Source organism: Phascolarctos cinereus, unplaced genomic scaffold, assembly GCF_003287225.1.
Source record: "Phascolarctos cinereus isolate Bilbo 61053 unplaced genomic scaffold, phaCin_HiC Scaffold_9;HRSCAF=440, whole genome shotgun sequence".
Classification (NCBI taxonomy): domain Eukaryota; kingdom Metazoa; phylum Chordata; class Mammalia; order Diprotodontia; family Phascolarctidae; genus Phascolarctos; species Phascolarctos cinereus.
This window is the reverse complement of record NW_027556402.1, coordinates 58,811,672-58,836,377: the sequence shown is the minus strand read 5'-3', so window position 1 is coordinate 58,836,377 and position 24,706 is coordinate 58,811,672. Positions and strand designations below refer to the sequence as shown.

At 34.9% G+C, this 24,706-nt stretch overlaps 1 non-coding gene across 1 annotated transcript; it reads right to left on the bottom strand.

The window, feature by feature from the left end:
• Nucleotides 1-19,487: 19,487 nt before the first annotated feature.
• LOC144455548 (U6 spliceosomal RNA) lies at nucleotides 19,488-19,592 on the bottom strand. Its single transcript, XR_013484267.1, has one exon. It is a non-coding gene; the product is annotated as a U6 spliceosomal RNA (small nuclear RNA).
• Between the last annotated feature and the right edge of the window lie 5,114 nt (nucleotides 19,593-24,706).

Below are 24,706 nucleotides of genomic sequence, written 5' to 3'. Positions count from 1 at the left end.
GCACATAAGATTAGCCACAAAAGTACTGACATTCTTATTTACCATTGACAATGATGAAAAATGTGATCAAATGAAAACTTCATTTATAATGATAAAACACTGAAGTTTATAAATTAACCTAAGTAGAAGCATATGTATCCTGTACTACGAAGCTATAATGATTGAAATAAAATCCATGTATAATTGGAGAGTGTTTTGATGTTCATGGATAGTTAGAATTAATATAGTAAAAAATTACAATACTACAGCAAGGAATGTACATATTAATGAAATACCAATCAAAACAATGAAGGACTTCTTTAACCTCTTGATAATATCATAATGAAATTTATGGAATAACTAAATGGACAAAAATGTGAAGGAATATGCTAAAAATCAGCATATAAAGGTGGTCTTTCACTTTGAGACTTTAAATCATACTACAAAGAAATCATCAAAACCAACTGGTACTAGAAGAATAGATACACAAGGCAACAATCCAATAGATAGTGATCGATATTACTGAGGGGTAATGATTCAAAATACCCATGAGAAAATTAGGAGGCATTTTGCAACAAAGCAGCTTTATATACATAACTCACTTTTTTTTAAGCAGTTCATCTTTTCTTTGTTTTTTTTTTTTAGTTGAACTTTTTTTACTGGTGCTCTAACTTTCCTTTTACTGGTCACATGAGTAACTTGAGTAGGGAAGGAGAGCTGGCTGTGTCTGAGAAGGGTGAATTCCAGACACATAATATATAATAATTCCAGATAGGTAACAGAATTAAAGACACAACACATATCTTAACAGATGAGAAATGTGGAGTAATAATTATCTTTTTCTCAAATGCAAGGTGCATTTATTTCTTATTCATAATTTTTGAAGATAATAACTTGGCAGTATGCAGTTAAAAAAATTAAAAATAACTCTCGATCTTGTAGTATTTAAAAAAATGTTATCTGAAAATAACAACAATTTTTGTGGTGGCAAAGAACTTGAAATTCCAGGGATGCCCATCAGTTGTGGAATGGCTATACAAGTTGTGATGTATGATTGTGATGGAATGTTACTGTGCTGTAAGAAATGATGAGCTTGATGATTTTGTAAAAGCATTTGTAGATGTGCACAAAATAATAAAGAGCAAAATGAATAGAACCAAGAGAATATTGCCTACGATAACAACAATATTGTTTTAAGAATGACATTGAATGAATAAGTCATTTTCACTATTATAAATATACAAATTAACTGTAAAGCACATATGAAGATATTATCTGCATACAGAAAAGAACTGACAAACAGAAGTTCATATAGATTAATTTTACACAAATATACCTATTTATGTCTAATGGAAGCCATCTATAGGGTGGGGGGAGGGAAAGAAATAAAAAGAAATTTGCATGATAATTTTGTTGTATATTTAAAAGGAATAGCAAATCATATATAAGAGATTTGTGGTTTCATGTATCATCATCTCTTTTTTATTATTGTTATACTATATTGTAGAAATATTTGTTTTATTCCACAAATTATAAATAAAATAAATAAATGTGAAACAACAACTAAATGTTAAATGTTAAAATTTTCATGTCAGTTATTGAGAAGTATTAGGTCATGCCTTAAGCATTTTTTTTGAAAGAGAGAAACTATCTAAGAATTGAGGGAAAGAGCAACATTTCAAATGTCTGGACTCAGGAGGTTAGAGCAAACATGAAGCAAGTGGAAGACAAGACTCTAGTAAGAAAGAGTAGTATTGAGAAGAGTTGTTGACTCCACAGGAATCGCAGATAAAAGGATGCCAAGTGGGGAAAATACCAAGAATAGATCATCTCTTTTTCTACGCTTCTCTATCAATAACTATGTATGCAAAGAACACTATTATAAAATGTGATGATTTGTTATCCAGATGGTTCTAGTAAAGTGAATTCTGTCTTAACCATAATGCAGCTAGGAGGTAACTAGAGATAGATGTAAATGGAAGACTAGACAGAAAGCCTAATAATTGCCTAGGTGTTAGGAAATTTTCCTAATTGGGGGATCAGAGCAATTGCAACTGAACACACACAAAAAATTCATTTAAAAAAAAAACACTCTTCAAAGCTGAAGAAGAAGAAACCAAGTGAACTACAGGGGCCATTTTTTTTGTTCTCTAAGCATAAAATGAAATAATTATTATAACAGAGTTTTATATATTGAATAATATTATTTGTGATTCTATTTTTATTTATATTAAGGAAACCAGAATGATCAACACAGGATGAAGGGGCTGAAACTTAAGATAAGGACTATGAAGCTCAGAGAAAACATAGATGTTCTTGATGATTTGAAATCATCTTTTTCAGATTAATTCTATCCTTTGATACTGGCAAATCACAATACCAAAGCACTGTAATTTTTTTAAGTGATTAGAGAAAGGATACATGGTATAGGAATGATGAATGGCATGCAACTTATTTTTTTGGGAAAAAAAAAGATGAGGAAGAAAGAATCTGAAGGAGACCAGTGAGAATGAATTTGGCTACAATTCTGGGGGTGGGGGGGTGGGAGGGAAACTAAATAGGGATAGGGTTTACATCTGTGATTTCATTGGTATAGGAAACAAGCTCTATGAATATTGTGTGTGTGTGTGTGTGTGTGTGTGTGTGTGTAGATCAGTAACTTCTCTATGGCTTGTACTCTTCAAGATTTGCCTAGATCACTAAAAAGGTTAAGTGGCTCACCCTAAGGTTACACAGCTAGTCCATATTAATTATGACTTAAATTACAGTCTTCTTGGATTTGGGTCCGACTCCTTTTGCATTTTGCAGTATCGTGTTTCATTATTAAATAGATGATTAGAAAATATCTATAAAAGGGTGTTGTGTTCAGAGTTTTATTACTTCCTGTAATTTTGTCACAGGTTGAAAGATAGACTCTTTAGCTTAAAGGCTATTTCTTTCAATTGACCAGATCACAGGGATACTAAAATGAAGTTAGGGAACCAAAATGACAGTGTAGATGCAGCAACTCAGCCAAACTATCCCAACATTCTCATCTAAACAACTTAAAATAATGATTAAATAAAAGCCAACAAAATGTCAGAGTGAGAGACATCTTTCCAGTCTAAGACAATTTAAATTTTGAGGAGAAATCTGCGGCACCAGGGTACACACAGTGTAAACATCATGGTGGGCTTTAAAAGTGACTGAGAGTGGCAGCAGTAGCTTTGAGACCACTTATCCCAGAGTGGACAAAGGGGTTGGACAACTTGTCAGAAAGCGATTACAGGGGATCCTTTGCTGGCATTGGGCGCAACTTGCAGTGACTGGCAATTATATTTCCCATATACAGTTCTGGGTAGCAGTTCCAGCATGAAGAAGAGAGCTTGTCAGTCAAAATGGGGCAGGGAACCTTGTCTCAATTGCAAAGCAAAGAGGAGCTCTAGCACTTCTTGCTGCAGGAGAGCAGGGTACTTAGTCCCAGTCCCAGGGTGAAGAACAGAGTTACCATTTGCAGCTACAAAGGAACAGGAGGTCTTATTAGTTAAAGACCAAAGCAAAGACCAAGGGAAGAGTGTCTGGACATCTCCTTGAATCACGTAATCTTGGAAATATGAAAAACTTGCAAACACCCAGAACTAGCTCTGAAAATAGCAGCACAAATAAGCATGAGGCTTGGAACAGTGCTTTCCCTCTCCCAGGTAAATAAAGTTCAAAGTCAAGAAATAAGCTGGAAAAATTATCAAACAACAACAAAAAAGAATTTAACAACAACAACAAAACTACTACAGTGGCAGGTAAGAGCAAGTCACAAACTCAGAAGAAGACTATAATTTTAAAAAAAATAGCTACAACCAAAGTCACAAAGAAAATGCCAAAGTGGACTTAAGCCCAACAAGGATTGCTGGAAGAGTTAAAGAAAGAGGTAAGAGTGCAGAGGAAAAAATGGGAAAAGAAATGAGATTGATGCAGCAAAATCATGAGAAGATTATCTCGGGGGAGAGCCAAGTTGGTAGAGTAAAAGCAGTGACTTGCTCGAGTTGTCCCCTAAACCCCTCCAAATACCTGTAAAAATGTCTCTAAAGAAATTCTAAAGCAGCAGAACCCACAAAAAGACAGAGTGAAACAAATTTCCAGCCCAAGACAACCTGGTGGGTTGATCAGAAAGGTATATTGTTCCAGGCCAGGGAGAGGAATGAAGTTCAACATAGGTGTGCAGGCAAAACAGGCCTCAGTAAACCTGAAGCAGCCCTCAAAGGGCTGAATCATGGGAAGCTGTGGCAGTTTTCAGATTTCTCAACCCACAAACACTAAAGAGAACTTAGAAGGTCAGTAGGAAAAGTCTGTGACTGCGGGGGAAGAGAAGTGCAGTACTAGCCCCAGTCCCTGTGCATGGATCCAGGGCAGCGGCTGCTTCCAGAACTTGTGGCCCATAGACTGAGGGGGAATCGAGGGCAGATCAGAGGGGGATTGCAGAGATCTCTTTGCTGATGCTGAGGTAGGATTCTCTTGCTTTGCCTGTGCTTAGATCTGGGTCACAGTTCTTTCTCTAATTCTCCATATTACTGAAGTGCCATCACTAACATTGGATCTCTTGACAATGCTAATGTCAACGTCAATTCTTTCTCTCCAATCAAGAATCACTCTGCCGCAGTCTTTTTTCAGGTGACTGTCTCTATGTGCCACAGCTTTGACCAAGTGGCTTCCCAGGCCCTTGCTGTACCTTCCAAACTCCTCATGTTCTTCTTCTAAAGCTTTGCAGGATGCTTCTTGCCCTTCTATCTATGTGAATTAAATGGCTTAAAAGAGAGCTCCTGACTCAATAATTCAGCTTTTTGAAAGTCAAAACTTACCAAACTTCTTCTATCAATTCAAAAGTCATTTTTGATGACACCTCAATCTCTAAATGTTAATATATGATTTCTTATTGTCTCAGCTTTACCACCTTTAGTCATAAGACAAACATATGCAAATTAGGAGAGGTGTCCATCATGCTTTGGCTCTGAAGTCTTCAACAAGGCAGTTTATCTTTTTGGTGTCCTTGAATCTCTATTTCATTATATCACATTTCTCTAATTTTGAAAAAATGAAAGGTTATTTCTGCCTCTTTATAATATCAAACTTCCCACATGAACAAGGTATCATTCCTTGTTCCAAAAGAGATTCATGTTCTCAAATCTATTACACAAATCAATGTCTTTCCAAACCTGTCCAAAATCCCCCAAAAAGCCGTTTCTTCATACACATCTTTTAGCAGTTAATATTAAAATTAAGTAATTTAGACTTACATTAAGTATCAAAGCATTCATGATAATATCAGTAAGTTACATCCTTTGACCATGTAAATAAATATCTTACTTTACCAAAAAAAAAATATTCCCACACTATTCATTATTAACTTGATCTTTTGAAAAGGGTTTAAAGAGACAGTGTATCTTACATATATTACACTGAGCAAATTACTTTTTTCTTACTGTGCCTCAATTCCTCATCTATAAAATGAGGGGATCCGGTGTTGGGGAACTTGTGGCCTCAAGAACACATGTGGCCTTCTAGGTCCTCGGGTGTGGATTTTTGACTGAGTCCAAGTTTTACAGAAGAAATCCTTTTGTTAAGGGGATTTGTTCTGTGAAGTTTGAATTCAGTGGCCTTGAGGCCATAGGTTGTTCACCATTGGTAGGCTGTATGACCTCTAGAATATCTTGCAGCTCTAAATCTAGGACACTCCCATCTACTCGCATCTACTGCATTTTCTACCAGCATACTAGGAAACATAAACAGATAAACTTTTAATTAAGAAAGAATACAAATTATATGCACATACATATATATATATATGATAATGGCTCTATCCCTAATCAAAGTAACTTCGAAACATTTACAGAACAATTAATCCCAATACTATATAGACTATTTGGGAAAAGAGGCAAAGAAGGGGCCTTAGCAAATTCTTTTTATGATACAGATATGGTGCTGATACCTAAACTGGGAAGAGTCAAAACACAACAAGAAAATTATAGACAAATTTCCCTAATGAATACAGATGCAAAAATTTTAAATAAAATATTAGCAAAAGGATTACAGCAACTTATCACAAGAATAATACACTATGACCAGGTAGGATTTATACAAGGAATGCAGAGGGGGTTCAGCATTAGGAAAACTATCAGCATAATTGATCATATGAGCACCAAAACTAACAGAAACCATATGATCATCTCAACAGATAGAGAAAAAGCTTTCAACAAAATGCAATACCCATTTCTGTTAAAAACACTAGAAAGCATAGGAATAAATGGAGTCTTCCTTAAAGTAATAAGTAGCATCTACCTAAAATCTTCAGCAAACATCCTATGTAATGGGGATAAACTAGAAGCATTACCAATAAGGTTAGAGGTGAAACAAAGATGTCCATTATCACCACTGTTGTTCAGTATTGTCCTGGAAATGTTAGGTTTAGCAATAAAAGAAGAAAAAGAAATTGAAGATGTTAGAATAGGCAAAGAAGAAACAAAGCTATCAATCTTTGCAGATGATATGATGATATACACAGAGAATCCTAGAAAATCAAGTAAAAAACTATTTGAAATAATTATCAACTTTAGCAAAGTTGAAGTACCTTAAATAAACCCATATAAGTCATTGGCATTTCTATATATTACCAACAAAGCCCAACAGCAAGAGGTAGAAAGAGAAATTCCATTTAAGCTTAATGTAGACATTATAAAATATTTAGGGGCCTACCTACTGAAACCTAGAACTATATGAACACAATTACAAAACATTTTTCACACAAATAAAGTCAGATCTAAATAATTAGAAAAATATCAGTTGCTCATGGCTAGAGGGAGCTGATATAATAAAAATGACAATTCTACCTTAGCTAATTTACTTATTCAGTGTCATACCAATCAAACTACCAAAAATTATTTTATGGAGCTAGAAAAAATGATAACAATATTCATTGGAAGAACAAAAGGTCCAGAATATCCAGGGAACTAGTGAAAAGAAATGCAGAAGAAGATGACCTAGCCATTCCAGGTCTTAAATTGAATTATAAAGCAGCAATCATCAAAACTACTTGATGTTGGCTAAGAAATAAAGTGGTGGATCAGTGGAATAGGTTAGGTATGCAAGAACAGTAGTCAATGACTATAGTCATCTACTATTTGATAAACTCAAAGACCTCCCCTCCTGGGATAAGAACTCACTATTTGATAAAAACTGCTGGGAAAACTGGAAAAGAGTCTGGCAGAAACTAAAATACACCAAAATCTCACACCATATACTAAAATAAAGTAAAAATGGGTTCATGATTTAGATATAAATGCTGATACTGTAAGTAAACTGGGAGAGCAAGGAAAAGTTTACCTGTCAGATTTATGGAGAGCAGATGAATTCATGACCAAACAGGAGGTAGAGAACATTGAGAAATGCAAAATGGGTAATTTTGCTTGTATTTAATTGAAAAGTTTTTGCACAAACAAAGCTAATGCAACAAAAATTAAGAGGGAAGCCAAAAGCTGGGAAAGAATTTTTACAACCAATCTCTCTGATAAGGGCCTCATTTCTAAAATATATAGATAATTAAGTCAAATTTATAAGAATTCAAGTCATTTGGGGCAGGTAGGTGGTGCAATGGAGAGAGTACCGGCCCTGGATTCAGGAGGATCTGAGTTTAAATTTGGCCTCAGACACATAATACTTACTAGCTGCGTGACCCTGGGCAAGTCACTTAACCCTATTGCCTAGCCAAAAAAACAAACAAAGAATTCAAGTCATTCCCCAACTGATAAATGGTCAAAGGATATGAACAGGCAGTTCTCAGAGGAAAAAATTGAAGCCATCTATAGTAATATGAAAAAAAGCTCTAAATTACTACTGATTAGAGAAATGCAAATCAGAACAATTCTGAGGTACCACATCACACCTATCACATTGGCCAACATGACAAAGTAGGAAAATGATAAATGTTTCAGAAGATGTGGGAAAATTGGAACACTAATGCATTGTTGGTGGAGTTGTGAAATGATCCAACCATATTGGAGAGTAATTTGGAACTATGCCCAAAGGGCTATAAAAATGTGCATACCCTTTAATCCAGCAATAGCACTTCTAGGGCTGTCCCCCAAAGAGATCATAAAAATGGGAAAAAGACCCACATGTACAAAAATATTCGTAGCAGCTCTTTTTGTATTGGCAAAGAATTAGAAATTGAGGGATGCCCATCAACTGGGGAATGGCTGAACAAGTTGTGGTATTTAACTGTAATAAAATACTATGGTGCTACAAGAAATGATGAGCAAGCAGACTTTAGAAAGAGTTGTGTGGACTGATGCTGAATGAAGTGAGCAGAACACAGTAACAGCCATATTGTGCAATGGCTAATGTTGATAGACTTAGCCCTTCTAAGAAATTCAAGAATCTAAGACTTCTCCAAAAGTCTCATAATGGAAAATGCTATCCACACACAAAGAAAGAACTATGGGATTTGAATGCAGATAGAAGCATTCTATTTACTCTTTTTTTCTTTTTGTTTTATTTCCTCTTTCTTGTGGTTCCTTTTATCAGTTCTAATTCTTCCTTACATCACTATTGTGAAAATATGTTTAATAGGAATGTATATGTATAGCGTATATCACATTGAGAGCCGCCTTGGGGAGGGAGTTGGGGAGGAAGAGAGAGAAAAATTTAAAACTCAAAACCTTATGAAAGTGATTGTTGATAAATCAAAATAAATCAATAAAAATTTAAAAAATAAAAATAAATTTATGTCAAACCCAAGAAAAAAAAAAGAAAACAAAATAACTTCCCCCAGATTCCCTTGCTGAACATTTACCTTGTTTTGACAATTCACAATTTTATCATTGCAACCTACCTGGAATACCATTCATAGTTTTCTCAGCAACTGGAAATGGTCTAATTTACTTCCACAATTGCCATTCATCTTTGTCCCTGGAGTTACCTTATTCTTCTAAGCAGAAGTGTTGTTGTCATCAGATGCTGGGCATCCATAATGAGCTATCTCTGTAAGCCAGAACTATCTTTAGCTAATGTTATATCTTCTTCCTTAAAACCACCATTATTAATTGTGTAACTGTCCCATGCCTAGGACCAATCAACATATGCAACTCCAAATGTGTAAGACTCTTTCAGGTCCATATCATTTCTCTTATTTCATTTCTTAACTCTCCCCCTAAACCCTACTCCTGTAAGACACGTTAGACTTTATCAGTAAGAATTCCTGCAGACTCAATTGACATTCAGTTTGTGATACTGAAATCCATTTGAACTCTTATCTCATCCTTGGCACCAGACTCATGAAAATTATCCTAAAATTTCACCAAATCTGAGATAGGCTGAAGTTCATGATCTTTGAACTGAAATCCTAAGGCTAGGCACAAGTCTCTCTCCTTACCTTTTACACCCAGCTGCCACTTTTAATAATTTAATTGTTATTACTCTATATCACTCAATTTTTTAACATTTCTTATCACATTAACTCTATTAGTGTTTTCATTAGAGAGAAGGAATTATAAGATGATTTTACATATTTATGTAGTATCTCAATTTATTATATACTGGAAGCTCTCTATTTCCCTTTGTGTTGTTTTAGTTAAGGGATATTAACTATCAAACTGGCATACTGCCAATAATCAAAATTCAAAGAGAATGAAGCTCCTTCTTTAAATTTCTGACACATTTCAACATAACACAACGTAATTTTTTTTAAAAGCAATAATTTATGAGTGCTATTTCTCCAAACAGAATATAATAGAGCTCTTTTTTCTAGGTTTTATGTAAAGTAACATGTTTATTAGAATTAATAGAGATAGAAGTCCTTACAAAGAAGGCAAAGGAAATGCTGCAAATTATAATGATCTCTAATCAAAGCAGAAGATAATAGAATTTTTCCAAGATGAAATTCATCCATATAGTGGATTAACAATAAAATGAAAATAAAGAAAAGAAAAAAAGAGATAGATTCAAAAAGGCTATTAATTTTGCATAGCAAAAAAAGGCTAAGAAAAAAATTCCCTTTGAAATAAAAATGATTTAAAATCATCCTCAATTAAGTTAAATTACACTAGATGTGATCCCCATTCCCCAGAACTCCTAATGTTAAATTCTATATTTTACTCAAATATTGTACTTTGTATACAGATTTATTCACGTGATGAGCTGTCTGCATTAATTTAAATTTGATTTATTTTAGTTAATACTAATAGTCTGTTTTGACAACTTGAAAAAAACAAATTTTCAATAACAATAGTGAAAGTTTAAGGAGATGATTATACCCATGAAGAGTCTAACTCGTCTTTTTTTTTTAATCAGAACATTATTAAAATGAATAGAATACTAAAAAATATTTAGAATCTGAATTTTAGAGCTGAAAAGAACTTTAGAGATCTGTAAGTTCCCATCTAATGTGTGTAAAATACAAGGAAGGGAGATAATATGAGACATTTTTATCCAATTATAAAAATGTGGCAGTGGTTGAATAAAGACAATTTAGTATGCAGTGGTGGTTATATTTTCACCTTAATATAAATGTGACAGTGAATGTTGTGATTGTTATTTTGATACTTTAAAAGATCCATGTATACCAGAGGGGTCAAAACAAAGTCACATTTGGCCTGTAATACTCCCAAGTGTGGCTTTAACCAGGATTAATTGTAACTGGGAAATATTTAACAAAATAAAATTTAAAATACAGTAAATCAAAGATAATATTGCATTTTAAACCCATGTAAATACGTAGCCTATAAGGATCCTTCTGCTCAGTTTAGTGGTCACCATTTCTATTTGATTTTGATACCAATGATGTCTGCCCTGTATGGGACAGAGACCACCTACCGAAATCTAAATCAGTCTTGAACAGAGTTTTGCAAGAAGGAAAGTTATTTTATTAGCTTTCTCGAGAAAGGACGCTCCCGAGTCGCCCAGGATGGAGTTAACCAAAGAGTGTGAGTGCTCTTTGTTTAAAGCAAGGATATATAGACCTAACACCCTTCCCATAGGCTCATTGGCTGAGCCTGAGGGATACAATCTATGCATGTAAATCTACCCCCAGCAACAGAGAGGACAAAGAGGTATAGAAATTATGTTAGCATCTTCCCCTTTTCAGGGCCTCACAGTTTCAGCAGTCTTTTACCCAAGGTCATATAACTAATTAGAGGATGAGATAGACAAGATGTTCTTGGGGCTCAGGAATTTCTGCTAACACTATCTAAGAGTAGGGGAGGGAGAAGGAAAGGGGAGGGGTTCTTGTGTTATGAGGGGTTCTGTGTTCTGAGGGGTCTTCACTTAGTGCTGGTATGCATGTACCACTCAGCCCACTCCCTCCTTATCTTCTCATCTATCATGATGATTATTCTCTTAAAAGTTCTACCTCACATGCTGAGGATTCTGTTACTATCCTTACCATGTGCTACTACCACTAGAATGACCCATCTTTTGTTTCTCCTACTATATTATAAAGTTTAGAACAGAGGGTAGTAAACTCCATTTACTAATTTGATCATTTCTGTGTAGAACTGTGCATTAGTACCTTGAAGAGATAATAAACACACTCTAGTCGTCCCTTTATTCTTTTTTAGACCAGCTGCATGTTTAGGACAAGCATTCCTAACCCGGAGTCAATGCACATGGATGGATTTCAAGGAGTTCATTAAATTGAATGAGAAAAAAATCCTCTTTATTTTTACTCCAATTTAGATTTTTCCATCCATTGTTGAAAGCAAAAATAAACACCAAAAATAAATCAAATCAAGTCATTATGCTGAGGAGTCCATAGAATTCCCCATACTTCCAAAAGTGTCCATGGCATAAAAAAAATATATAAACAATTCTAGGCCTCAGGAGATGGAGTGCCTTCTTTGAAGAATAGCACTGGTTTTGTTGATTGCTCCCCTATGATACTTTTCATCAGTGCTGTAGCTTTCCAGACCAAAGGCCAGGCCTCCTCCTGAGTTTTGTGTCCCCTGATTAGAATGTAAGCCCCTTGAGGGCAAGACCTGCCTTTGCTTTTCTTATTTATATCCCCAATGCTTAGCAAAATACTTGGTACAAAATAAGTTTTTGATAAGTGATTTTTCATTCATTGATTAATTTATTATTCTACATTAAAAAGTTATATATACTTACACATACATATATACATACATATATGTATGTGTGTGTGGATATATATATGTATATATATATATATATACATATATATATACACACATATATGTAAAATAGTTATACTATTCCTTTGGTTCTACTTATTTTGGACTGCATCTGTTCTTAATACTCTCCCCATATTTTTTTCTGAATTCCAGATTCAGAAAAAAGTTGAACCAAAAGAATAGCATACAGATTAACTAGAGCATAAATGAAAAGATTACTGAAAGGGAAGTCAAATTTTGAGTAAATCGAAAACATTTGGAGATGCCAGAAAAAAAAAGATTTCAAAATATTCTTGTAATCTGGGGCTGATGAGCATTCACAGTGTTTTTGACTGAAACATTACGAACATGGACCCTGCTTTGTGAAAAACATGATAATGTGTAATTTAAAAGCCTCATTCTCAAATATAGAATGTGTACCTTCATTCTGTAACTGGTTCTGTTTGGCAAAATGCATAGTGAAGAAACATTATTCATTGACTGTGGACTCAAAGACAGTACATTTAAAAGATACTAACCTGACAAAGTCTCTTCTAGTCTGACTCTTTTCTGTCTGGGAATATTCTGCCTTCTTGTTTCCCTGAAGTCTCAGCTAAATCCCATATCTATAAGAAGCCTTTGAGGGTCCTCCTTAATCTTCATGCTTCCCTCCGATGTTATCTCTAATTTACATTGTATATATTTTGTTTGCACATAGTGCACCCCGACCCCACCCCCATTAGGCTGTGAGCTCCTAGGAAAGAGACTGCTTTATTTTTTTGTTTGCTTGTTTATTGTCTTTTTTTATTTTATTTTTTAAAGGGAAGACTTTTCTTTTTATCCTGAGTTTAGAACAGTGTCTGACACATGGTAGTTGTGTAATAAATGATTATTGACTTGAAAGCATTTAAGTTTGGAGGCAAGGAATGTTGTAAGCTCTTGGTTGAAAGAGAGTCTTCGGTTTCTGCTAGCAAATGTTTAGCAACCAGTTTTCTTGGGGGGAAAAAAAGTACAAATAACACAACTTTAAGATTAATTTGCATTAACTATTTTGTCCATCTCTTTCTTAAGTCTAGGAGATCAGCAAAAACAATAAATTAAGTCATGATTTGCAGTATTAACTAACTCCTGGTATATAGATTCTCACATTGAAAATTTAACAATTAGATCTTAAGCCAGTACAAACTGGTTCTAACCCATACCTGGGCCTCAGGCCATTATCTCTCCAGGGAATTTCTGCCTTATGGCCATGTTACTTTGTTTTCTATTGTGTCTATTCTTTATTTCTTTTGAATAACAAGCTGTTACCTTGTGTGAGCTTTGAAAGGTCAGAACAGTGAGCCATGACAAATTTGGACACCTGAGTTTTGTGTATATTTAGATAGAATTTGAGGTCAGTCTAGATGGTGAGGAACACATTTCTGAGCAACCTGTCTGACCCAGTGCAAATCAAAGGAAGCCAAGAAATTAAAGTGATTCATCCTTTGGCTATGATGAATTTGGAAATGGGTACAATGTATAGAGGACTGGTTCTGGAGTCAGGAGAACTTCAGTTCAAATCTGGCCTCAGACATTAACTATCTGTGTTACCCTGGGTAAGTCATTTAACCCCAATTGCCTGTCCCTCCCCACCAAAAAATGAAATGAATTTGGCATGGTTAATGCTAGGTGGAAACTTCTTAAATGTTTATCTACACTCACCAGAGACCAAGGTGGTGTAAGGCAGAATGTGGCCCCAGGTTTTGGAGGGAAATGTTTATATTTTGGTTCTTACTTCATTTTCCTATAAAATATTTTATTTGTGTGTGTGTGTGTGTGTGTGTATGTGTGTATATGTATATGTATGTATGTATGCATATATGATGAGGTCTAGAGGTTTAAGGGTGCTGGGACCCCCAAGATCATGACATGGGCCCTGCCTGAATGAATTGAACCCAAATCTTCTTTCAGTCAGAGAAAAAGGTTATTAGAGATAAACCATATAGGCCAGCCTCTTAAGGAATCTGAACATTAGTAATGCTCGTAGGGACTAGCGGGCATGAGAAAATCTCAGCCTTTTGGGCCTGAAAGAGTCTCAGCTTTGCCAGGGTGGATCTTATATACACTAAAGTAACTTTGAGTGACCAGGAAAGGGGCTGGGAAAAGGATCTAGGTGAGAATCCTGATTAGAATGTCTAAGAGATTGAATAGACAATTGGAATAGATAATGAGAGGGACTGGAAGGAAGAAGTTTGAAAGGTATCTGAATAAGATCAAAAGGTGTGGCTAGGGCTTTCAAAGGGAGATAAGGAGCTGGGGCCCATAGACAAATGGGAGCCAGATTCCCTTTGGTGCAAGGGGCAAAGATCTCAGCTTGGGCCCATACCCCATCATTTATATACATACATACATACATACATATATCTATATCTATATCTATATCTATATCTATATCTATATCTATATCTATATCTATATCTATATCTATATCTATATCTATATCTATATCTATATCTATATCTACATCTATATCTATGTCTATATCTATGTCTATATCTATATATACATATACACACACATACATATGTATGCATGTATAGAAATGTGTATATGTATGTGTGTATATGTGCATGTGTATCAGGGGAAAGGAAAGGGAATCTGCATTTTATAAATAACTACCATGTACCAGTCACTGTGTTAATTTCTTTAAAAATATTATCCAATTTAATGTTATATCATTTGCTCCAGGGAAAATTTCCAGGATTAGCTAATGCTTAATTTCATATAGTCATAGAATTTAGAGTTTAAGGTTTACCTTAGTTAAAGTGAGAAAATGCTTGATTTAGAGTCTGAGAAGTTGGGTTCCAGTTCTGGACATAGGACTCGTCCCTGCATCTCTCTGTAATTCAGATTTCGTTCTCTGTAAAATGAAAGCATTATCCTCAACAGCTTCTGAAGTCCCTTCCGTTTCTATATCTATGATTCCATTATTACAACTCTGATACTACCTATGTGAGCTTTAGCAAAATTCATGTCTTTTCTGGGACTCCCTCTTACCATTTAAAAATAAAAAAGATTGGACTAGATATCTCTCAGGCCTCTTCAAGCCCTAACTCTATTGGACTAGGATCGTCTAGTCCAATTTCTTAATTCTAAAACAAGCATAATGGGGTCCAGGGAGGCTAATTGATTTGCCCAAGGTTAAATAGTTAGTAAGGACAGCTAATATTTGAACTTAGATCTCCCAATTCACTGCTCTTTCCATTACACCTTTGTGTTTCTCTGTATATAGCTTTGAAAGAATCTTTCAAGAAGTATTGACTCTACATGATGATTATTTTTAGATTCTTCCCTCAGATTTCTTCTTCCCTCCCTCTCTCCTTCCTTCCTCCCTTCCTTCTTCCTTTTCTCTCTTTAAATCCCTGTCCTCAAAGGGCTTACTGTCTTCTAGGGGGGAAGGGTAATGTAAACACAAGAGTATGTGCAAAGGGTATAAAAATGATACTAATTTAAAGAGTATGCTAAAAACAGGGGAGTTTATGAGTGTATCCACAAGACAAAGGTCTTGTGGGTAAAGTGGAAACTGAAACTATGCTTTAAAGAAAGCTATGATTCTATGAAATAGAAGGAGGGATGGTATTCTTAACATGATTAGGACACTTTATACGAAGACATACAGGTGGGAGATGAAATATTGAACACACAGAACAGCAAACAACAGTTTAGTTACAACAGAGATCTCACAAGAGGCAGTTATATGAAAAAAGACTGAAAAACCTAGGTGAGTTATGTTGTGGAGGACTTTAAAGACTAGACAGAATTTTAAGTTTTATCATAAAGGCAACAGTGAATCATTGCCATTTTTGAATAAGGAAGTGATAAAAATCTGTTTAAAGAGAATAAATTAAAAAAGGGATATGGCAGTCAGGGAAAACAATTATAAGGCTCTTGCAATTGTTCAAGTGAAAAATGATGAGGCAAAGTCGAGTGACAACAGAGAAAATGGTCTTGGGGTTTTTCAGTTATGTTATCATTGGTAACTTTGGAGATAACAGTTTAAGTCAAGTATCAGAATTCAGATTGTAAAGGGTTTAGAAATAAGTTGGGGGAGGGGGTGGTGAGGAAATCAAATCAATACATTTGGACAGCCCTGTGTAGATATATGGTCATGAACATGATATCTTGAAGTAATAGTAGGCATAAGAGGTTCCTAAAGATTCAGTATTCTGGAGGCATATGTAGGCAGTAGAAAAGTTTTTACTGCATTGGAAACACACAGGCTGGAAACAATAAAGTACATCAAGTGAGATAAGAACAGGGGTGATAGCCTTAGATATAAAGGTAGAAGGGTTTGAGGTCATAATGAGGACAAGTAACAGGGTTAGAAGGGCTGAGGCATAAGACAAGATGAAAGGAGAATCTCTTACCATTTGCCTCTTCTTTGAGAGATCAACTATTCTAAATATCCTCTGTGATATCCCTAAATAGCCTTCCCTGGAAGACCTGTTGGGAAGGGGGGATTATTTACACCTGAGGTAGTCCATTACATATTTGGACAATGACGTAATTGTTAAGAAGTTTTCTTTACATTGAACTGAAATTGTCTCACTATAGCTAAGTATCTTTGTTTCTCCCCTGTGGCTAAAGAGATTTATTATAACTCTCTTTTGTATGATAGCCTTTCAAATATTTAAAGAACACTATCATGTCATCATTGATCTTCCCTTCTTAAGCCGAAACCCCATTTTCTCAAGCTTAAACTTGTAAGATATAGACCTGAATCTCCCACAGTGACAGGAGTGGGGAACTTACAGCTTGGGGGTCACATGTGGCCCTCTAAGTCCTCAAGTGCAGCCCTTTGACTGAATCAAAACTTTCCAGAACAAATCCCCTTAATGAAAGGATTTGTTCTATAAAGCTTGAAGTCAGTCAAAAAAACGCACCCAAAGACCAAGAAGGCCACAGGTTCCCCAATCCTGTCATACTTCCCAGTCTCCCTTTTAAAAAAATAGGAAGCAGAGCTAAAAAGAATTTTGGAGAGCAGTGGTATCAAACTCAGATAGAAATGGCAATCACTAAACCCTACATAAGGATTCCTGTGGGCCACAAAATGACTTAGTTTTAAAATGTAGTATTATGTATGTTTTATTTTATTTTTATTTAGTTATATATTTCCTCAATTACATTTTAATCAGTTTTGGGCCACTCTTGACAGTGTTGTCATTTGTATGTGGCCAAAACCATGTGCTTGACACCTCTGTATGTATTGTCTAAGGAAGTCAAGATATACTGGTACTGTTAATACCCTAGTTCTGTATATTACACTTTTCTTAATGTAGCCAAAGTTTAGATGAACTCTTTGGCTTCCACAATACATTGTTAACATATTCATTCTGAAGTTAACTAACCTTTCCATCCCAAATTCTTTTAAATACATTGCTTCCCCCTCATACTTAGCCTACAATTATGCTGTTATTTCTTTTTTAATCCATATATAAACCTTTACATCCATTCATCCTCCTAAAATTTGATTTTGGTCAATCTGGGTCCTTGTTCTAAACAGTTTTTTTGTTTTCTTTTGTTTTGTTTTGTTTCTGTTTTTTTTTTCCCAAATTCTGGCTCTTATCTAACAAATATGCTAAGCAATTCTTTTGAGTTTTGGAATATATAAAATAATCATTCATTTTTTCCTTTGTCCGAATCATTAATGAAAATTTTGAAAACCAAAAGAGCCAAAGATGCGAAGACACCCTTGGAGTTGATATCATTCTGTTAAGGACTACTTTTTTGGGCCTGATAACTAAGTCACTGAGATTTATCATAGAATAGTATAGAGAGTGCTGACCTTAGAGTCAGGAAGACCTAGATATAAAACCTGCCTCTTACACATACTGGTTGTTTATTATAGGTAAAGGATTTAATTTCTCAGTAGAAATTGTGATTACTTGTTTGAGGCAACTCTTGAAGTATATAAATTTAAGAGCAGGTAGCAAATCTGCATTGGTAGGAGATCTTTACTCAGAGCTCTTTATACCAGTGAAATCAACTGAAACAAACACATGTATAAACTACATTTAATCCACAAGATGAAAATTTTTAAATGTTTTGCTTAACTGAGGTAAAACATACTAATTGAGTAATCCTGACCAAAAAAAGAAGTTAAGTTACAGTAGATGCAGGCTATTTTTGATGAAGCCATACTAGCCCTTAGTGATCATCACATTGTTTTCTAGCTACTCACAGCCCATTGCTTTGAGAAATTTTTTTTAATTTTCTGCAGAATGAACTCAAATTGTTTTATATGAGGACATAATCCTTTTCTCATTTTGGGGGGAAAAAACCCCTAAATTTAGCCCATATCTAGTCTGTCACCTTTTCTAATTTCCAAGACTTTAAAAATATAGTCATTACTCATCAAAACCACCACTGCATTTGTTGTTGTTTGTTACTTGTTTGTTTGTTTGTTTTTTTTGCTGTTTTTTTGTTTTTCAAAACCCTGGAGAGCCATCATCTGGGCCTGGTGAATTGAACTCATTGAGGGCTAAAATGAGATCCAGTCTAATTTTATATTCCAGAACTTGTCATAAATTAATGCAATTTAGGTTGTCATGACTACAATTAAATTGACAATAGCTTCATTTGCTGCTATTTTTCTCATTTTTCATAGCACATCAGAAATACCATTGAGCAAATGGATTAAGGTTTTAACTTCCATAATTGACATTTTCCAATCTAAAAAAGGAAGAGTTTGGTGTAAATGATCATTTAATCACTCACCTTCATAATAGCACTAAATCCCAAAATGCCATGATCCATTTAAATTCCTTAACAATAGAGAAGATACATGGTGTATTGGAGAGGGTAGGTACTCAACCAAAAGTCAGGAGACCTAGGTTCAATTGAATACCAGACCTATCATTTATACATGAATGTGACAATGGACAAGTAATAAAATTGCTGTCAGGCAGTTTATTCATTACAAAATAGATATAATTTTACCTTTGGTGTCCACTTTTCTTAATTGTTGTAAAGAAATCCCTCCACAAATTGTAAAATGATGCATAAAAGCTAAATTATCTGCATCATTGCCATCACCAACATTATTGTTATCATTTTCTCTACTGGCATAGGTACCACCTCAGTTCAAAGACACCTATTGTTTGTCTTTCATTGTTAAAGAAGAGCAATGATATCACAAGGTGAGATCTTGACTCATACATGGATTGCATTAAAGCGAGGCAGAGTTGCACAAGTCATTAGCCTTATTCTTTCTTTCTTTCTTTTTATTTATCAATTTATTAATTTTATTTTCCAGTGAAATAGTCATATAATATTGGAAGAATGGAATGGCACAGATGTAGCAGACTTGCTTTTAATGATTCCACTTAAACATTTTTTAAAAATATGGAACAATTCATGAATTTGCATGTCATTCTTGCACAAGGGCCATGCTAATCTTCTCTGTATCATTCTAATTTTAGCATATGTATTGCTGAAGCAAGCATAGTCTTATTCTTTCTTTCAGAGTCATAGAAGTCCAGTGGCAAGAATAAAGTCAGGATGATTGACAATAGCTGCTACACATGCTACAGCTTCTTGGAGCCACAGGTAAGAGTTGAATGTCAAGTGGACACCAAAGGTGAGTGAACAGCCCTGAAAAGGCCTTGGCAAGTCCCCATACTAGAGGTGCTAGTCATCTTTGAATACCTATACACCTCACTTAGACACATCTAGATTATGAACAGATCCTTTTAATTGGTCTTCTTATCTCATGTCTCACTTTTCGTTTTCATTCCTCAAAAATGAAAGAGGAAATTGAATTGTGAAGAAGGAAGAGAATCATGTAAGAAAATAGAATGCTACATATTTGGTTTGTAGCTTCCATGGAAAGGAAAATCACTAAATTAACAAATTAAATATTCTTATCATTAGTAATTTATATTTCCTTGATGAATATTTATGAATCAAATATTTTAACTTCATTATTTCTACTACTCTTCATAGTAACCTTTCTTTGTTTTTCTCTCTGATGATAATTTTTAAAAATTCTGATTTTCAGCAATTAAACTTTAACTTTATAAGTAAAGTGAATAAATTAAATGTTTATTTGAATATCTGCTAAACACTGTAGACTGAAGATAATAATTTCTTTCAATTAGGATATTTTATGCAAAAATGTTTTTGATTTTATTAATCAGATCAGTTTCCCACTATGCTTAATCTGAAGTAACTGCTCAAATTATTGCTGTATTCAATTTATGACATTTCATGTTTGTGATATATATATATATATGTATTAGAATATTAATTTTAGTCTATACTATTTCAGTTATCTTCACTAGATGACAAAGATTCCTGGGAAAGATATATCAATTATAAAAATATCCTGTTACTTTGATGAATTACTGTTAGTTCCTTATGAACAATAAATAATAATAATAATAATAATTTTACATACAATAAATCTCAGGATTTCTTTGTATTTCCAACCTCATAATTTAATATTGGTTTATTATGGTTGTTTTTTCTATAGCCATGACAGCAGAAAATGGCAAGAGTTAAATTGGATTAAAACTTGGTATGGGTATGACGTTCTTTAAAGTAGATCCTAAAGACCTGAAGACTTAAATTTTGTTATTGTCATATCTAAGGAAGTAAATTCGATTACTTTGATTAATTCTATAGTTTGGGTTGTAACTATAAATATATATATATATATATATATATATAGTAATGCTTATTCTGACTAAATATCATTAAATTTTTGAGAAATTATATCATTCAAATTTCTGCAGTTTAAAAACTACCTAAAAGTCATGTATGGCTAATAATAATGTAAGTTACATGGTAAAGTGATAAGGAGTAATTGGGAAATAAATGACCTTTGGGAATGTAGTCACTTTTCAAGTTGTTATAAATATTAAGAACCTGTGAGATTTTATTTTAATACTTTTTCAACATTTGAGTTATCAAAATGATGCAGCCCTAGTTTGAAAAATACAAGTCAAGGAGTCTGAGCCAAGATGCTGAAGTAAAGGCAAAGACTAGCATGAGCTCTCCCCCAACCCCCTCCAAATACCATTAAATAATGACTCTGAGCAAATTCTAGAGGGGAAGGATGGAGTGAAACAATTTTCACTCCACAAAAATGGAGTGAAATTTTCCACCACAAGACAAGAAAGTAATCAAGAAAGATCTGTTACAGTAAGTTGAGAGAGGAGTCCAGTCCAGCACAGACCACGCCAACACAGACCAGGCACCAGCAAACCAGGCGCACATCTCAGGGTGACTGATTAGTGGCAGCAGTGGTGGTCTCCAGGCCTCTCAGTCTCCAGACAGTAAGAGGATTAGGAAATGAGTCAGAAGGATAATTAAAAGGTCACAATGGACTATACTTATACTTTGGATCTGGGTAACAGAAGAGCACTACCACCATAGAGTGTGCTACCACAGGTGAGCAGGGACCCTGGTCACAGTTCCAGGGTTGAAAAGAGTGCCTGTGGTTGTCCGCAAACCAGTAAACAGTACAGAGAATAGTAAATACACCTCTACCTAGATCATACCATTTTGGGAGAACTAAAAACTTACAGGTCCCCAGAACTATCTTTGAAAACAGCTGCACAAAAAAACCAGAAACTTTGGATAGTGCCCCCTCTGCTTGAGAAGAAGAGCCCTACTTTAGCATAAAGTTAAAAGTTAAAAAATAAAATGAAAAATGAGGGGGGAAAAACAATTTTGGCCATATAAGATTACTATGGTGATGATGAAGATCAAAGTACACACTTAGAAGAGGACCACAAAGTCAAAATCCCTTAATCCAAAGCCTCTAAGAAAAATATGAATTAGTCTAAGGTCATGAATGAGCTCAAAAAAGATTTTGAAAATCAAATAAGAGAAGTAGAGGAAAAATTGGGAAGAGAAATGAAAGTGATACAAGAAAATCATGAAAAAAACTCAACAGTCTAATAAAGGAGGCGCAACTACTGAAGAAAATAATACCTTTAAGAAACAGAATAGATCAAATGGTAAAAGAGGCATAAAAATTCAATGAACAGAAGAATTCCTTAAAAAGTAGAATTGGTCAAGTGGAAAAGGAGGTACAAATGTTTACTGGAGAAACAATTCCTTAAAAGTTACAATGGGGGAGCAGCTAGGTGGCACAGTGGATAGAGCACTGGCCCTAGAGTCAGAAGGATCTCAGTTCAAATCTGACCTCAGACATTTGACAACTTACTAGCTGTGTGACCTTGGGCAAGTCACTTAACCCCAATTGCCTCACCAAAAAAAAAAAGTTAGAATTGGGCAAGTGGAAGCTAATGATTTTATGACACATCAAGAAACAATCAATCAAAATGAAAAGAATGAAAAGAAAATAAAGTCGAATGTGAAATATCTGATTGGAAAATAGATCCAGAAGAGATAATTTAAGAATTATTGGAATACCTGAAAATCATGATATTATCTTTCAAGAAATTATCAAGGAAAACTGCCTTGATATTGTAGAACTGGAGGGTAAAATTAAATTGAATCACCTCACTGATCACCTCCTAAAAGAGATCCTAAAATGAAAACACCCAGGAATATTATAGTAAAATTCAAGACCTCCCAGATCAAGGAGAAAATATTGCAAGCAGTCAAAAAGAAACAATTCAAATATTGAAGAGCCACAGTCAATATAACACAATGCTTAACAATTTCTACATTAAAGGAATGAAGGACTTGGAATATGATTTCTTGAGCTCAGAAGAGCAAGGATTATAAATAGAAGCCACCTACCCAGCAAAACTGAGTGTAATCCTTCAGAGAGGAAAAAAAAGTGGACATTCATTGAAACAGAGGAATTTCAAGCACTCTTGATGAAAAGACTTAGAGTTGAATAGAAAATTTGACTTTCATGTACAAGATGCAAAAGAACCAGAAAAAAGGCAAACAGGAAAGAGAAATCATAAGGGATTTGAGAGGGTTAAATTGTTTATAATCTTATGTGGGAAAATCATATTTATAACTCCTAAAAACTTTCTCATTATTAGGGCAGTTAAAAGGAGTACACATAGACAGAAAACAGAGTTGTGAGTTGAATGTGATGCTATGATTATCTAAAAAAATGAAATTAAGGGATGAAAAAAAAAGAACGCACTGAGAGAAGAGGAAAGGAAGAGGTAGAATGAGATAACTTATCTGACATAAATGAGGCCTGAAAGAGATTTTACAGTGGAGGGGGGAATGGAGAAAGTAGGGAGGGGAGTATATGAACCTTACTCTTATAGGAATTGGGTGAAAGAGGGAATACTATACATACTCAGTTGGGCATAGATATCTATTTCAATGTACAGGAAAGTAGAAAGGGGAGGGGTTAAGTGTAGGGATTAGATGATAGAATGAAGGGCAGTTTGAGGGAGGTAAAAGTCAGAAGCAAAACACTTTTGAGAATGGACAGGGTAAAAGAAGAGAGAAAAGATAAACAGGGTAAATAGGTTGAAGGGAAATGCATAGTGGTAATCATTACTGCGAAAAAAATATTTTTTACATTTAGTTTCTCTGATAAGGACTTCATTTCTCGAACTTATAGACAACTGAGTAAAATTTATAGAAATAAGAACAATTCCTCAACTGATAAATAGTCGAAGGATATGAAAAGGCAGTTTTCAGGCAAAGTAATCAAAGATATCTGTAGTCATATTAAAAAAAAACTGCTCTAAATCACTATTGATGAGAGAAATACAAAGGCGAACAACTCTGAGCTACTACCCAACATCTGTCAAATTGGCTAATATGACAGAAAAGGAAAATTACAAATATTGGAGGAGGTGTAGGAAAATTAACACACTAATGTACCGTTGGTGAAAGTCTATACTGCTTCAGCCATTCTGGAGAGCAATTTGGAGCTATGCAAAAAGTAGTATAAAACCATGCTTACCCTTTGACCACATAATACCACTACTAGGTCTATATCCCAAAAAAGATAAACAGCAAAAACAAAAGGACCTACATGTATAAAAATATTTATAGCAGTTCTTTTACTGGTGGCAAATAATTGGAAATTGTAGAGATGTCTGTCAATTGGGGAATGGTTGAACAAGTTATATATGATTGTGGTGGAATACTATTGTGCTTTTAAAATTGAGCACAATGGAGGGGGGCAAGATGGCCGAGTGAAAAGGTAGTCTCTCTCACTCTCCTCTATCAACCTCTGAAAACCCAGAAAATATCACCCTAGAGAAAAAGCCCTGGAACACCTGAACTAGCAGAAAGACAGGGAGCAGCAGTGCAGCAGCCCAGCAAACATCTCCCAGTGCCTCAGCAAAAATAAGGGAGGCAGATCTACAAGGGGTCCCAGGCAGATAAGAACCCTGGCATTCATCTGAAAGGAAGTGAAGAAAACAACCTAAAGATTTCCTAAAGCCACGGCCTTGCTGATTCCAACCCAACACCAGGTGAGCTATAGGAGCCTTGAAGCCTCCAGTTGTGAAGAAATCCTGAAGCCCAGGGAGTAGAACGGGCAAACACCAACACCTGGACGTCAGAATCCCTCAGTGAGGGCAGGGGGAACTGGTGGAAACCAGCTCAGAAAACCACCAGGTACCTCTGCACTATACCGCAAAGGAATCTCCCAGTGC